Source organism: Acartia tonsa, chromosome 13 (assembly GCF_053477335.1).
Source record: "Acartia tonsa isolate MP-2025a chromosome 13, ASM5347733v1, whole genome shotgun sequence".
NCBI classification, from domain to species: domain Eukaryota; kingdom Metazoa; phylum Arthropoda; class Copepoda; order Calanoida; family Acartiidae; genus Acartia; species Acartia tonsa.
The window spans coordinates 11,084,579-11,098,024 of NC_137272.1; the positions used below are offsets into that span (position 1 = coordinate 11,084,579).

Genomic DNA, 13,446 nt, shown 5'->3' on the forward strand with positions numbered 1-13,446 from the left:
AGTTAGTAAATTCCCAGGGAGGAGGGGAGGGGACAATGGGCAATTAATTGAATTTAAGAGTTTTTGCCGAAAGGCCATGGAAACCAGATTTATATAGAAAATTTGAAGAAAATTATAAAGTGTTTATGATTATCTGAATTAGAAATAAAATGAGAAAGAGTTCGAAGGAAAAAAAATATTTACCTATAAATTATGTTATAAGTACATCACATTGAAGTGAACATGTAATTATTCACTAGAAAAACCGTTCTTAAAACTTCTTTAGCCCTTTGGTATATTATTAACTTTCACCAAAATTCTAGATAACACAAAGGGTTCTTGGATTGTTTATTACACAAATATCACAATAGAGTTTCTATACTTAAAATGACATTTTCTTGGAAAAAAATATTTGTTAGATCAAAAGAAGTAATTTTATACTATATGATTTTTTGTCTGCTAGAAATTGTGTTAATTGTTTTTTTTTTATTTTTGTCTGCTAGATTCATAACAAATTCGCGGCAATTGTGCGATAGTACCCAAAGTTCCCAGATTCAGTATAAATACTTCATGAGCACTTTAAGCTGGTACCCAAGGTTTGAGACCCTAAATATTGAATATTCGACTCATTGCCCCCTCCCTTCCTCCCTGGTAAATTCCACAGTTTTTTTCATGATTTGAAGGGCAATGCTTCGTATTAAGACGACCTTTTTATATGCCCTACAACCAGCGGCGTGCGAAGCAATTTGTATCATCATTGAGGATGTACATCAATTAATTGGCCATTGTCTTTTCCCTATAGATCCCTAAAAGGGACATTTTTCAATATTTAGTGGGGGTCAAGGGGGGCGTTGGCTAGGGGTGGTGAGGGGGGGCGTTTTGGTCGTTAAGGGGGGTAATCGCCTCAAGTGCCCTCTTCAGTTCGCACGCCACTGCCTACAACGACGCTAATCATCAACGACCATTCAGGGTTACATTTTTAGGATTTGATCATAGGAATGCTTCGCTTATGAAATTGAACCTTATAATTGTATCATATACAGAAAATGTTGTAAAAAGTTATAAATCAGCTTGTTTTGAATGAATGTGTACGGACTTTTGGTATTAATCTTAGAGATGCTCAGCTTTATAAATCGTACCTAACTTACAGGAATGATCACACATAGGTTGTAATTTTTTAAGGAGGGGTGATACATATATCAAATATATACTATAATAATGAAGCCTTTTTTTTTATAAAATAATGTACACTATATGTGTAAGATTCCTTGAAAAGAGTCATATTCCAGTTCTGAAACTGAAAAAATAAGTTAATAAAGACCTCTAAAACTATGAATTCTTCAAATTAGATAATGCTTCCCTCAAAATCAATGGTAATTATCAAAGGAGGTGCCTTAAAGGGATCTACGAAAGGCTTATCTAATTCATAAAACAGAACCTTTTTCTTAATCTTAAAAGTTGCATTTGACCATTAGAGTAAAACACTAGAGGAGAGGGGGGGGGGGGAGGTTAAATAACTGTATGTCCCTATCCCAAAGACCTTGTAACGACTCTCATTTGGGTCTTTAAATATCAACCAATAGTGCTGGGAATAATAACACAGCCAAGTATCAGAAAACAATTAGCTAGCAGACGAAAAAGGTCCTTAACAGGGGGATCCAAATAGTTGTCTAGTTATACATCTATTAAATTGAAGTTTATAAAAAAATGCCTATTTCAAAAGTAAAATATCTTATCTTAAAAAACATAAAATTAACTTGATCATGAAATCATTAAAACTCTTCTGAAATTTTGAGACCTCCGATTTTGAAATTTTGAGTGTAATTTTTCTTATTGCTTGTCTGGTTTTTGTACTTCACAAGATTAATTTCTGAGGTCCCCTAATATAAATATAATAATATAGCATAGGATAACTTTATAATATACATAATGTTATAGTTTTACACAGATTGGATGTATATATTATATTCATAAAACATGCTATACACACCACCAAAGTAAACATACTAAAAGTTAAACAATAAAAATATAAATAAATTCAAGTAAATAATTCATAATGTATTCGAATAATTTTTCATGAAGTCTACATAGATTATATCAAAGATTTCATTTAAAAAATAGCATGCCGACAATATTTCAGTTTAAACAGTTTAGTCAACATAAAATAAGAAAAGTTTTACAGAATATAATCTTCTTTTATATGCAGCTTTAGGCATCATTTAGGCATTACATTTACTAATTATATCACTAAACTTCCTTTGCTTTTACTGTGCCACGTTTAATGTTTCTGGATATTCTGTTCTATGTAAAATATCAAAATTATATATTTCTGATACAATATAAGTGTCACGCAAAGTGACATGCGTGACATCATAAAAATACGTCTAAATCCATCTGTTTTTCAAGGGTTTCCTTTTCCACTTCTCCTTTCATCCATTCTTTCGTTTTTTTATGACGTCATACATTACAGCCCATATATGGTCATATAAAAATTTTAATTATTTTATTTTTTTCTACTTTTGTAGACTAACTTTGTACAACATTATCACCTGATTCGTCTTAGTTATCTCATGTGTCATTCATTTTTCTTTCACTACCATACATAATATCTAGGGATCTAAAGGGATAAGACAATGGCCGATAAATTTATGTACATCTCCCCAATGATGATACACAAAATTACCTATCCTTTAGTTAAAAATTAGGGGTTGAAACGTTTAAACACATAACTTAATAAACCAACCAATCTAAATTTTAAAAATTCCCCAAAGTTTTTAAGCCAACGAATAAGTCAACGTTATTGGGGTCTTTGGGGACTAGTGTAAAAAAAAATAACCCATTGTCTCTTGGCGTAATATCACACGAATTTGAGGGAGTAGTTTTAAAAGAGAGAGAGGGAGAGAGAGAGAGAGAGAGATAGAGAGAGAGAGAGAGAGAGAGAGAGAGAGAGAGAGAGAGAGAGAGAGACGCTGATAATTAAAAGAAATGTAGAGGTTATATATGTGAAATTCCTTTTTTAGGGTAAAGCATATAGTAAATAGAAAAAAAATATGATAACCATTCCCTAAACTCCGTGTAAAAGTGATACTAGCAAAGAGGGGGATCTTTTTGGAATCTTCTTCTTTCTTCAACTAACGTCAGAGGCAGGTGTTGACGACTGTTGTTGGGTGTCATCACAATGCAAATTATTAGGATAACGTACTAATGGTTTTACTCGACTAGTGTCTAGGGATCTGGATTTTAAAAAGAGACGGATCTATTGACGCCACACGGCTAATTTTTTCGAACACTTTGTTGAGTCTCAAAAAAGATACAACCTGAAAAAATGAAGTTATTTGTGAGGATGTTCAAGAGATCTTATTGGACACATGCAGAAGAATTATTAACGTTTTAGTATTTATAAAACATGCTTTAAAGATGGATAACAACATCCATAAAAGCGAAGCTCTGAAACGGTAGGACAAACGGACATTAACACTTGTATAGTGTCAGAACTGAATAATCAGAATATAAATGAATAAGAGTCAAAGCAAAATTGTGAGTAAATTTGTTGAAAAACTGCTTGATACATATAATGTTTATGGACATACTTACATTTTTAGAACTTAATTATAGAGTTGCTTTGCTTATGATATTGTACTTTGTTGTCCCATGAATCAGTATACCAAAAAACAGAACATTCGGATAATTAGATCACATAAAAATTTGTTGTTAAAAAAGAAAAAATCAACATGTTTAAAATGGACGTACGGACATTCTGGTAATGATTATACAGTTGTTACGCTTTCTAAATCATACCTAACTACGACAGGAATCACCATGCACAGTTTTTAATCGATAGAACAATTCTAACATGCCTAAATTAACGTTAAAAGCTATCTGTCTCAGACGTACGGACGGACGGACGGACCGACCCTAATTATAGAAAAGCTTTGCTTTAAAAAAATTTACATTTGAAAGAATTATTATCTTAATGAAATTAAACTATTGCACATACCTTCGTAAATAAATCTTAGTCTCAAAGTAAAAGATTTTAACACAAAAATGAAAATCACCTTTAAAACTTGGGTTTAACAACAAAAAAATCACCACTAAGGGGTATCTTAAAAAAATGTTTGTATGTACAGAGAACTCTTACTAGCCACCTGGACCAATATGTCAGTGAAGCTTCTATATGACAGGTCCTGAGAAGGTTTTTAGTAGCGAAGCTACTCTATAATTCACTTTGTCCGTCCGTCAGTCAGTCCGTCAGTCCGTAACGCTATGGGGGAAATGGGATTTACTCAGCTTCTATAAAAGATAGAATGCTGAAATTTTTTGACAACATTCCCATCATTAAGGAGCACAATTGACTATTAAATATCATTGGCGTTCGGACCGATTTTTAGCAGGTTTTAGGCTATTTTTATATTTTTCACATTTTTCTCCATCTCTTCAGTGTTTATGGTCCGATTTTCAAAAATTTTTCAGTAACAGATATCAAAATTAAATTTCTCGTCGTTTAAAGGAACAACCATGAAGGCCAGACTGCCTTTTCAGCAGGTTTTAGGCTATTTTATATTTTTCACATTTTTCTCCATATCTTCGATGTCTATGGTCCGATTTTCAAAATTTTTCAGTTATAGATATCAAAATTAAATTTTCCGTCTTTTAAAGAAAACAACCATGACGGCCAGACTGCCTTTTAGCAGGTTTTAGGCTGTTTTTTTTTATATATTTAACATTTTTCTCCATATCTTCAGTGTATATGGTCCGATTTTCCAAATTTTTTAAGTTAAGGATTTAAAAATTAAATTTTTTGTCGTTTTAATAAAACAACCATGACGGCTAGACTGCCTTTTATCAGGTTTTTGGCTATTTTTGTATGTTTTACATATTTCCCCATATCTTTGTATATTTTGATGCAATTTTCAAACTTTTATGGGACATCTGTATCAAAAAAATTTTTTCCCATTGTTATGAGCATCTATAATAAAATTTACTTTGACCATCGTCATCATGCAAAATAAAACAAGGTTTCATGTTTATTTTATCCAATAAATCTATTCTTGATTTTAGTAAAAACCTTTTAAATCTATGTATTCCAATCGACGATTTTTTGTGCTTCGCTACTTATGGATGTTGTCATCCTTGTTTTTAACATAACATATGGAAAATTTAACATTTAAAAAGCTATTAATATCAAAAAGTAAATTAAATTGTTAAATTCCAAGTTTCTATGAAACATCTGCTTTACTAATTAGGTTACCAAAACAGGAAAACTTTATTTAAAAAAAACAAGAATAAAAAAATCATCTATAAGATTTAAGATGAAATCTTGTCAACTACTGAGTAAATAGTATCAATAATGCTAATTGTTAAATTATAAAACTAAAAAATCTTGCTACTTTATGATATAGAATTAGTTGATTCGTCTATAGCATCTTTTGGAGGATGTGGAGGTTAGAAAAATAGCCTAAACCATCGTAATACTTTTATAAAGCTTTCCGGAAAGTACAACGCATTTTCTGAGATCTTTAGCCTAACACAAAAAATACTAATACTTTAAATTATAGACAAGAAGCTGCGTTACTATCATCTAGGTCAGGGAAATAGCCTAAAACCACCCTAAACAATTCTTTAAGACCAGCAATTTCTGAGATCTCTAGCCTCTGGCGAGAAAAAACCTAACTACTTAGCTATCAAGATTAATCATACCTAGTAAAAAGCGTGTTTGTTCCTGTTATCCTACTGACGCAGGGATCTAAAGGAATAAGACAATAGCCGATATATAGATATATATCCCTAATTATAATACACAAAATTACCCCATCTCTAGATTTAAAATATTGGCAAAACGTTTGGACACTCAACTCAACAAACCAATCAAAGACAATCCAATACAAGTCTCCGTAGTTGTTAAGCTAATGAATAAAAAAAACGTTATTTTAAAGACTTTGGGATCTAGTGTAGTAACCAGCCAAATGCCCCTCCCTCCCTGTACTGACGTCATTCTTGTATGTGAATAATCCAGTAAAAAGATATGATATGATGAATGAAATAAGCTCAGTTTAATTATTAAGATTGCACTCTGATTGTGTTACTATGATGGAGTACACTTTGACGAGCAAGTCAAAGATCGATCCTTAAAAATAAATAAAAAACTTTTCAATCGTTAAGATTGTGTTACTACGATGAAATTTACATTTAAGTTTAATTATTAAAGATATAATAAAAACACTTTTCACTGTACTGGAAGTCCAATCTTTGTGCTGTAAAAATAGAGAACACATAATGAGCAAGTCAGAGTTCAACCCTTCAATTGTAAAACTTATCAATTTTCAATGTAAAGAGAGTCCAATGTTAACGATTGTGTTACCATAATGTAATACGAGAAAGTCAGAGTTTGATCCTTAAAAATATGAAGAAAAACTATTTATCGTACTGAAAGTCCAATCTTTAAGATTGAGTTTCAATGATGGAGTTCAAATTGACGATCAAGTCAGAGTTCAATCTTTAAAAATAAAAAAAAATCTTTTTTACCATGCAGAGTTCTAATATTTAAGTCTTATTTTCCTATCAAAAAGTAACCATTGATGAAATAGTTTGATACTTAAAATAGTAGAAATAAAACATTTTTCACAATACTAGAGGTCCAATCTTTAAGGTTGTGTTATCAAAATAGTGAAATCATTGACGAGGAAGTCAAAGTTCAATCATTCAAAAAGATATTTTTCATTGTACGGAAAGACTCAGCTTCTATGATTGAGTACACATAGGTGTAAGAGTTAGATACTTAAAAACTTTGAAATATGTTTTAACAAATATAATCTTTCATATAATGTTACGCAAGGTTTGATATAATTTTGGAATAAAATGGCTACATGAAAATAATTATGTCCATGTCATTTTTATTAACATATTTGAGGTTTAAGAAAAAAATATTTAAGTACCCGACACAGGCTCGGGGAAATATTACTGTTAATATATAAAATGTAAAAAAAACATTATTATCATTATTTGATGTACATAAAAATGTATTAGTGTGTTATGGAAGGAAAAAGCTCTCGTAAATTCATCTCAGAATTTTTTCTTCCTATTTTATATATATATTAATGCAGAAAGGGTTTTCTTTGTCTGAAGCATAAGATCTCAATGAATACTGAACTGATTATTTTAGGTAAGCCCTGGGATGGTTTTTGTTTATTTGTGAATCTTGGGATGGTTTAAGTCTTAGCCCCTAAATGCGCTAATGCACGTATCCACCAATGTATAATACAAAAGTAATATTCCCAAAAGTACCGGAGTAATAAGCAGCAGAAGTGTGATCTTAAATGTAGGAAGGTTTTCTTTTTACCAGAATTCTATAACCATTGGACCCTTAGGGTTGTGCTTTACAGGAAAGAATCTTACGTGCAATAAAATTGCAATTATGCAGATTGTTGTCAGTTATAACAGTTTTTAAAGGCAGGGATATAAAGGGATAAGACAATAGCTTTTAAATTGATGTACAACCCAATAATGGTACACAAAATTACCTCTTCTGTAGGTTACACTTTGTGGTTTAAACGTTTGGATACCCAACATAATGAACAAACTAATCAAAATTCAAGAAAAGTCTCCAAAATTATTGAGCCAATGAATTTGTAATAAACAGCTCCCCTCTTTCTGGTTTAAAGGCAATTTTTGCCAAAGAAAACTAACTATTCCGCGGATTTTGTGGATATTCTTATCATTGTTTGGTTCTCTTTTAACAAGGATGACAACATTCATTAATATAAAGATGGAAAAAATCAGGCTAGTTTAACAAAAATGCATTAACATATCAGTATGCTAAGTTTGAAATCGATAGAACAAAGCTAACATACCTTACTTGAAAATGAAAACTATCCCTTACGAATGTACAGAAAGGCAGACCGATCAAAAATGTAAACAAATCCTAAGAAAAAAACAAAATACAGGAAAAAAACGGTGGGTTGGTTGAAAATTTAATAAATGAGAGTAGGGGATGGGGCATTTGATGTTTCATTATTTCCGCCAATATTTATTATAGCAAAAAAATAAAATGTTATAATTTTAGTTAAGCCTCCACTTTAGATATTAGTTTTTAAAGAAAAAGTCATAAACCTTCTCTGGACTGGACATATTAGAAACTCTGTAAAAGTTAACCATATCGGTTCAGCGATAAGAGAGATCCTTCGCTACACTACACACAGACATTCTGTTACTATGTTACAGGAGTGCTGTTGTAATAATTTGCAGGCCTGGAGACTGTAGACAATATGAAAAAAGAAGGCTTTCTGCGGCAGTGATGAATAACCGGACCATTTATATCAACATTATGCTCCATTGCCGGTGTTCACGCAGAGAAGTAAAAATTTTAATAGTAATATATTAAGAATAACCAACGAACTTGGCTTAACATCAGGTGGGTGTTAGGTTCGAATCTCGGTCCGACACCACGTCATAACAAAAGACATTAAAAACGGTTCCTACTGCTGCTATGTCAGGTGCACGACATAAATAGTTATAATAGGGTGAATGTCTTGGCCCATAAACAGGCGCAATACATATATACATATGACCAAGAATATATTATTTTTAAAAGCAAAGCTTTTCTATAATTAGGGTCGGTCGGTCCGTCCGTCCGTAACGGATAGCTTTTTCCGTTAATTTAGGCATGTTAGAATTGTCCTATCGATTTCAAATTTTGCAGCGTGATTCCTTTAGTAGTTAGGTACGATTTAGAAAGCGTAGCAACTCTAAAATCATTACCAAAATGTCCGTATGTCCATTTTAAACATGTTTTTTTTTACTTTTTTAACATCAAACTTTTATGTGATCTAATCATCGGATTAATCTGATTTTTGGTATATTGATTCCTGGGACAACAAAGTATAATGTTATTAGCGAATCAACTCTATAATCAAGTCCTAAAAATTTAAGTATGTCCATAAACATTATCCTGTATAAAGCAGTTTTTCAACAAATTTACGTACGATTTTGCTTCGACTCTTTTACATTTATATTCTGATTATTCAGTTCTGACACTATATAAGTGTTCATGTCCGTTTGTCCTATCGTTTCAGTGCTTCGCTTTTATGGATGCTGTCATCCTTGTTTAAATTGAAATAATACGCTGTTATCTTAGATGATACTTGATGATAAACAAAATAACCACTTTTGTCGATTGTTGGTTAGTAAGTTTGGAAACTTAGACCAAGGAATCAATATTAAACTCCCCAAAATTTTATATTCAAGCGAATGAGTAAAATATAATTTTCCCTTCCTCTCTTATAATCCGTAAAAAAAGTTATTATTATATTAAGTAACCTACTATGATAACCATTGGATTTTATCCTTTTTAGAAGTATAATCTTTCCAATTTGCTATTTTTACTTTAGTGGAAATGAACGGCCTCCGTTTTCTTTATTTTTCGGAGGTTTCTATATTGCTCCGTTCGAAATACGGACGACTCCGGGCCGTAACAAAAAAAACACGAAACTCCGATCTCGACGGAGAAAAAATAAGTATTTTTAACGAGGAAAGAGAAGAGGGGGGGTGTTATACGGACAAATAAACGATACTTCTTGGCCTATTACCCCCCCCCCCCTTAGTCTTGAATAAGAGTAAAGAAAAATTCTCTCGCTATTATACAATATATGTACATAGTATAGTGAAGTACTTTTAAACTTTAGTTAGAGTTAGTTTTCTTTTAGTTGTTCCTGTGACTTTTTGAGGTTCACTACAGTTGACAAAAAATTGTCAATTTTAAAGAAATATTATCTTAATTTAAAATAGTCGTCTATATTTAATCTTATGCTTATATTTAAAAACGATATGAATCGCAGGTAGTTTTCTTTAAATATGTAATTTTGTTTAAGTAAATTGTCTGCTTAAATGCATTTTAAACTAATAATTATAATTTGTATTTTTTGGCAGTAAAGATACTGTAATATTTTGATTTATACGTTCGTTTGTCATTTAGAGAAAAAATTGGATTAGAAAATTTTCTTACTAAATTTAGTTTTTTTTCTCATTAACACGTTCTCACATTTGGTTGCTTAAAAACGTTAGGTACTTTAAATCTACCGAAGGGCTGATTTTGTTTATCATCATGGGAAATTATGGTTAACTGTTTTAACCCTCTAGATCTATTCAAGTTTTCTTTAAAAAATACTTTATACCCTTTAATATATGGAAATATTTATAATTTTCATTAAATATGGGGAAAATATATAAAAATTGTATTGCATTATAAAAATGCAACTGAATATTAAATACAAATTATAAATTTGAATTAATATTATATAGTTATTCATAATTTGTTTCTGGGCTTAATTAACCATTTTGTAAATTGTTTAACTAATTGGTTTCAAAACTTTTGTCGGCTAAACTATATATTACCTTCCATATAACAATAACAAGGATGACAGCAGTCATAAAAGCAAAGCTTAACAAATCGGACAGTCAGACTAACGAACATTAAGAAATAAATCGATAAACAACAATTTTAATATTTAACATTATTTAGAAGTTTGAACAAAAATATTATGTTAAGTAAATAATGCTAAACATGAAGAAACTGATTTAATAAGAACTCTATTTTTCAAAATAAGTTTCATTTTATAAAATTTGTTGTCAAAAATGATATAAATAAATCATAAATGGACATATATGTTATATTATTTTTTGCTAATCATTTCTCTTTCCAAATCCTAAAAATTTCTTTTTTTTATTATTATTAATGAGAATTATAGAATGTTATACATTTTTAAGAATCAGAATAAAACATTTTGTTTAAATAATAGTCATGTACCAAATAAACAAGTTACAAAATCATATTTAGATTAGGTCATAAAAATATTAGTATTAAATTCTATAAAAAGATCTTTGAATCATGGAAAGAAAACGAAGTAGCGAGTTTTCACAGTAGCTTTTTTATCCCCTATGGAGGCTCTAACCCTGCGGCATAATCATTAACAATTACCTAACCTATGAAAAGCAACTGTGAAATTACGATGATACCCGCTACATCGTTTTTTTCCATGATCCAAATCCAAAATTTAGTGATTGCATTTACTTTACAAAAGCGTTAGATTGTGCATATTAAGACGAATAAAGTAAATGCTATAATTGTATAAAAGCCCCGCTATTGAAAATAATTATAGGCCATGAACAAAATGTTATACTCTAGCACAAAGAAAACCAATGTAATTATTAAAGTAACGTTCATGTTTTTTAATTTGGACTTTTATAATCCCCTTTAATTCAATTGTTAAAATAGAGTGAAATACACATTAAATAGAAACTGACAACTTCAAGTTTCCTTTAAAACCCTCTGATGGACAGACGGACATTTTGAATTACAAAGTATATTTAAAAAGCTGAGCTAGAGGGGTTAGTTAGTTTGTTTTTAATGGATACTATCCATTATTTAATAAAAATCAATAGAAATCATTAAACTCCTATTGAATAAATACAATTAATGATGGTAACCCTAACCTAAATTAACATTAGGATTCAAATTACACCTGTAATAGTATTACTACTAGTAATAGTAGTAGATTTATTTTCAAATAAAAGAATCCAAAATAAGTACATATTATATATTTATGAATACATGATTTAATTTAAAGGTTGCTTATGAAATAACATGGACAGTTAGGTTGTTCTCTAGCTGTTGATAATTTAATATCTTCTTTGGTGTCAAACATAAATATAATTGATATCAAAACTGGAAAAGTGAACATACATTTAAATAACAGATCCTTTTACAATAACTATAGGATCTCCGTAAGTTTGTCTGACTGTAATACTTATTCAACAATCATTACAGTTACTAAAAGTATTATATTATTTACAAGCGAGCTTCGTCCCTTGAAGACTCTAGGTGCACTTAAGAAAGGGGGGGGGGGTAGATATTGACCCCCCTCCTTGATTTTAAGATTTAAAGAGAAAGAAAAAGAGAAAAATATACATTTCTTTGAGGGGGGGGGGGTATTTTTTGTAAGGTAGAGATACCCTCCCCCCAAAAAAGTTCAAAACCCTTCATGTACCTGTAAGAAGCTTCACTATAAAGGAGAACCATATTCATTCAGCGGTTATCCTTTGTTACAAACAAAAAAAAGCTCACTACTTTATTTAATAGGATATGAATATTATTATTGTACAATACAGCTGCGCTATTTTTGAACAAAACTTTTTCTCAGGTTATATTAAAAAATATAAAAAAAAACAATTACGAAAAAATGAAAACTGCGGCAAAAATTGTATATTTAAACATGAAAAACGTAATTAAAACCTCTAGGTATTTTAAATTAAAAGGTACAACATAAAATGGAAATTATTCGTTAAAGAAAAAGTAAAAGTAATGTTTAATACTAAAAGCCAAACTTCATTATTAAAATCTAGAAAAAAATGTTTATTGTCCATTATCCAATCTGTTTAATCCTATAAAACTGTAAAAAGTTTCTTAAAAATTAAAACTAAAACCCAGGAATCTAAAGGGAAGGGACAATGGCCGATATATTGATGTATATTCACAATGATTATACACAAGATTATATGTAGATTACAATTATTGGTTGAATCTTGTGAACACTAAACTTAATAAACCAATCAATTAAAATTGACTAAAAGTCCCCAATAATGTTGAGCCAACGAATAAAAAAAGCGTTAATATAAGACTCTGGGGACTAGTGTAATAAAAAACCCATTGTCCCCTCTCTCTCTCTCTGACTAAAACCTAATCAGCAACTTGAAAAAAAAATAATGTATTTAATGTAGTTTAGACCTAAACAAAACGTTTACCATATCACATTCTATTTTTAGTTTGTACCAATTTCAATAACTACTAAACGGATTTAGTTTAATTTAAGGAAAGCTTCATATAGGTCACGGAGTGGTTTTATGATAAAATATTAAATGTTTAGGGATAGTTTTATGCTATTTTTCTGCATTTCCCACCCCATCTAATATAAAGATACTAGAGGTGAAGCCACTAGTGTTACATACATCAACAAAATAAGAAAGACAACGTCCATAAAAGCTTTACTTAACTAGTCAAACAGTAAGACAAACAAACAAAATATCTAGAGTTACGACATCCTTGATTTTTTATTTAACTTGAAAGTTTGTTACAAAATGCACTGATTCAGATTTCTTCATAAGAACGTAAAACTTATATTTTATACTTGAATATTAAGATGCTTACAACGTTGTTCCTTATCGTTCTAGAATTTACCATTCTTATCAAGTTGATAGAAAAAAATCATCATTATTTAAATAAAGGCACTTACTTCACTGGTAATACTTATAGAGTTGCTACGCCTTTTTAATTATACCATAATTCAAAGTGCATTTTTTATAATCAACTTAAAAATTAATACATCGCTTAATACTTAAAAAGGAATGGTAGAGGCGGTAATTGAGGCTGGTGGCGATTTTATTGAATAATCTAATAGTCATATACCTAGTTTGCTTCCC

The 13,446-nt window shown here is 30.3% G+C and overlaps 1 protein-coding gene across 1 annotated transcript in view; it reads right to left on the reverse strand.

Annotated features, from left to right (window-relative positions):
- Positions 1-13,446, reverse strand: part of LOC145303806 (furin-like protease kpc-1) — a 308,581-nt gene that overhangs the window by 169,360 nt on the left and 125,775 nt on the right. The gene's annotated exons all lie outside the window — the stretch shown is intronic.